This window comes from Pinus tabuliformis, chromosome J (genome assembly GCF_031772625.1).
Source record: "Pinus tabuliformis cultivar Carrire ecotype Pingquan chromosome J, CPIR1, whole genome shotgun sequence".
Lineage (NCBI taxonomy): Eukaryota > Viridiplantae > Streptophyta > Pinopsida > Pinales > Pinaceae > Pinus > Pinus tabuliformis.
The window spans coordinates 423,509,570-423,514,085 of NC_142295.1; the positions used below are offsets into that span (position 1 = coordinate 423,509,570).

At 39.7% G+C, this 4,516-nt stretch overlaps 1 pseudogene; it reads left to right on the plus strand.

Annotated features, from left to right (window-relative positions):
- The first annotated feature begins 1,140 nt into the window (after window positions 1-1,140).
- On the plus strand, window positions 1,141-3,192 carry LOC149227625 (MA3 DOMAIN-CONTAINING TRANSLATION REGULATORY FACTOR 4 pseudogene; annotated as a pseudogene).
- The last annotated feature ends 1,324 nt before the right edge of the window (window positions 3,193-4,516 follow it).

Genomic DNA, 4,516 nt, shown 5'->3' on the forward strand with positions numbered 1-4,516 from the left:
GAATTTGCACTCCATGTCGTTCACATGCCATATTTACAATCACCATCGAGCAGATGCGGAAATACAATGTGGTTCTAACAAGAGAAACAGGCTCTGTAGATGATGGAGGGGAAGAGTTTTTATGTGCAAAGCTTCACTTGGTAAATCTTGCTGGGTCAGAGCATGCAAAGAGGACTGGTGCTGATGGTCTTCATTTAAAAGAAGGTATTCACATTAACAAGGGGCTGCTGGAACTTGGGAATGTCATCAGTGCATTGGGAGATGAAAAGAAATGAAAAGAAGGAGTTCATGTTTCATATCGAAACAACAAATTGACTTGCCTTTTGCAGGATTCTTTGGGAGGGAAACAGCAGAACTGTGATGATAGCTTGTGTCAGCCCTGCAGATATAAATGCAGAGGAAACTCTCAATACTCTTAAATATGCTAATCAAGCTCGTAATATTCAGAATAAGCCAATTGTCAATCGTGATCCAATGTCCATTGAAATGCAAAGAATGCGGCAGCAACTTGAATATTTGCAATCTGAACTACTCTGTGCTCGTGCTGGTGGAGGTGTTCCATCTAATGAATTGCAGGAACTAAAGCAAAAGATTTCATGGTTGGAAGCAAGCAATGCAGAACTTTGCCGTGAGCTTCAGGAATGTCGTAATAAGTGCCTAATCATAGCCCAACGTGCAATGGAAGCAGCGTGTTACCTTGCAGTGGAAATGGAACCATTCGTAAGACACCTGGTATCTGGAAAAAAAATGGAATGCTGAACCTGACAATGGGGTAAATCGCCTTCAAGTTCAAATTGCCATGCGAGGTGTTGCATTGCTGAAAGGGGAGCCCTATATATGGCTCTTGGTGTTATGTATACTCTTACATCTGGCATAGCAGGCTACATCGCAGCTGGAAATGGCGGTTCCCTTTATTCAAGGCTAAATTTAGTTTAAAAGCTAACTTTATTGAAAATTGGTTTTTTATTCAAATGACAGATGGACAAGAGACTACCGACTGATTATACCAAACCCTCCATTTCAGATAGACTTTGAAACAGCTTGTTGATGATTTTATCTTTATTTGTTTCTTCGTCGGCAATGATTTCCTACCACATATGTCTACATTGGAAATCCGTGAGGGAGCAATTAAACTTGCTAATGGCGGTGTACAAGAAAGAGTTCAAGGCAATGGGTGGTTATTTGACAGATTCAGGAGAGGCAATTTTGAAGCGAGTGGAGCATTTTATTCAAGCTATTGGGTCCTATGAGGATAAAATATTTCAAAAGCGGTCTCGCCTACATCAGCGCCAATGGAAAGAGTCAAGCTTATCCATATCACTATGCTCCGTTTCCATCTGATCTGAGGGATATGAATCAGTTGGAGATGAACTTTGAAACTAGGGAAGCCATTCAAACCATTCAATCAGCTCATGGGAACTCTTCCAGCTGCAAGTGCAAATGATCTTCCTGAAACATTATAGACCCTTGATGATTGATCCAAACTCACCTATTATTGACTTTTATCCTACTGACTTTAAGATAGACATAAATGGTAAATGCTTTGCTTGGCAGGGTGTTGCAAAATTACCTTTTATTGATGAAGCTCGCCTACTCACGGAGGTTAACAAGGTTGAGTGCACCTTGACGGCAGAGGAAATGCATAGAAATACTGTGATGTATGACTTGTTATTTGTGACCGGGAGCCATCCATTGTCACCATATGTTTTTTCAATTTTTGATCAAGGTAGCCATCTCAGGGCAGAAAAGACTTGGAGTAAATGAAGAAATTGATCCTAGAGCTAGTGGGGGAGTGAATGGTTTCTTTTGCCTTTGCGATGGAGAAGCATGCCCCCCTATCTTCACTTCGCCTATCAAGGGGATGGAAAATATTACAAACAATCAAGTGCTCTCTGTTATTTACAAGTTCCCACCAACACACAAACACATTACAAGGCCTCCTAATGGAGTAATAAAGCCAAAGAAGTCTGTATGCGAGAATGATGTAAATACACCAACTCTATGGCATGACCGAGAAAAGGAGATGGCTGCAGTGCTGTTGTCTTCTTTGTACGCTGATGTGATTGAACCTGAGCAGGTTAGCAAAGGTTTTAGCAAATTGCTGGACTCAGCTGATGACTTGGCCTTGGATATCCCTGAAGCAGTAGATATTTTAGCATTATTTGTTGCTCGTGCAGTAGTTGATGATATACTTCCTCTAGCTTTTCTGACCAAAACCTTGAAATCTCTACCGGAGGATTTGAAGGGAGTTGAAGTAATTCAAAGGCAGAGAAAAGCTATTTATTAGCTCCTCTTCATGCAAAGATTATTGAATGTCAATGGGGTGGCAGTACCCACATCACAGTAGAAGAAGTAAAAAAGAAGATAAGCGACTTGTTGAATGAGTATGTTGAGAGTGGTGATAAGGCAGAAGCTTGTCATTGTATAAGATATTTGAATGTTCCTTTCTTTCATCATGAAGTCGTAAAGAGGGCTTTAATTTTAGTCATGGAACGAAGAAGTGCAGAGCCACAGATCTTGGCTCTATTGAAAGAATCTGCTGAGGAGGGTCTAATAACATATAGTCAGATGTCAAAGGTTTTTGGTAGGCTTGCTGATACTATAGATGATTTGTCACTTGACATAATCAATGCAAAGGACATGTTTGAATCTTTGGTTTTGAAGGCAACAACAGAGGGATGGCTTAGTCCAGCGTCTATTAAGTCCATCCCTAGTGAGCAGAATGGACCTGCAGAGCATGATAATGCAAGGCTATTCAAGGAGAGGGCAGTGACTATTATTCAAGAGTACTTCCTTCCTGATGATATCTCTGAAGTCACAAGGAGTCTAGAAGATCTTGCCGCCCCTGATTTCAATGCAGTTTTTGTTAAGAGGCTTATAACATTAGCTATGGACAGAAAGAATAGAGAAAAAGAAATGGCTTCTGTTTCGTTGTCTTCTCTCTATACAGAGGTGTTTCCAGTTGAGGATATTGTGAATTGTTTTGTTTTGCTATTAGAATCTGCTGAGGACACTGCATTAGACATACCTGATGCTGCAAATGAACTAGCCCTTTTCCTGGCTAGAGCTGTTATAGATGATGTTTTGGCTCCCCTGAATTTAGAAGAAATCGACAACCAATTAAAGCCAGGATCTATTGGAAGAGAAGGAGTATTCGGCTCAACAATCTGCTCAGGTGATCAAAGATTATAATGTGATTCTCAAGCCTCTATCCAGAGCATGATATCTACTACTCAGACAACTCTCTAATCCAACAGCACACTCATTTCATGGTGCCAATAAAAAAAATCTCATGGATTCACTTAATTATTCACTTCACATGGACTTGTATGGTTCTGCGCAGCCCTTGATGGCTCTTTATATGTAGTTGCACATGCAAGGCATCCATGTTGATGAGGTAGCAACTGTGCCTAGTCCAGAATTGCTCATGGAGATCAGGGAGGTTCGAAAATCTGCAGAAGATGCTAACAATGATGATGCTCTCAAAATTCTTCAGAGTAAAATACAAGCGAAACTTGAAGAATGCCGGACATCTTTCTCCACTATATATGAAAGACATGATTTTTCCTCTGCAATATCATCTGTTCAGAAAATGTCATATTATGAAGGGGTAAATGAATAGATCAGTAAGAAGCTTTAATGGAGATCATAATAATAAAAAATAGGGAGAGTCTACATCAGCTGAAGTGATTGGTTAATGGGTGTTGGATTTTACTTCCAATGGACAAAGTTTCATATTCCCAAGTAAAAGCCATGGAAACCAGGTAAAAAGCAGTGAGGTGAAGGTCACACAGCATGTAAATCCAGAATCCAGATGGAATGGCAGTATCGATATAAAAGACTTGTTAGCGAATTCATCTTTACAGTATAACATTTATTGTACTAGGTTTTTGTGTCATAAATGCACAACAAGTCACTGATGTCATGATAACCAGGAATCAGTAGGTCTAATTTCGAGTGCATAAAGGAGGAGGTTTTGAATGAAACAAAAGGTGAAAAAGTAGAAAACCAAGCGGTGAAAAAGGCATAGGGAAGGCAAAAAGTCAGAAACTGAAAAGCCAGAAATTTAAATCAGAGACATCTACCCGAGCAGAGAATAGGATTCGACTACCTATGTCCGACTTCAGTTATGTTTCAAGGATTGACAGTTACAGCTTCCACCTCTCCATTGGCCTTTTGAGTGAAAATGTAACGCTGCTTACCTTCAAAAAAGATGATTGGCTCATGGCAGTTAATGACTAAACAACTCCCCATTTGTGTCGATTTGTTTTCACACAGATTGAGTTTATTTATTGTATGACAAATTATGTGTAAAGGGTTCTGAGTTCTGGCAAACAGTGGGAGAGTTGTGAAGGAAAACTTCACTGTCAAGTTTGACAGGGACTTAATGAAAGATACAACTCTGACCGCTGAGATTCTTGTGGTGCGAATTTAACATTTGTGTCTTCCTTTGTTTCATATGTAGCTTGGTTATGTTTCCATTTCATTTCATAATCATTTCTAAATGAATACTTTA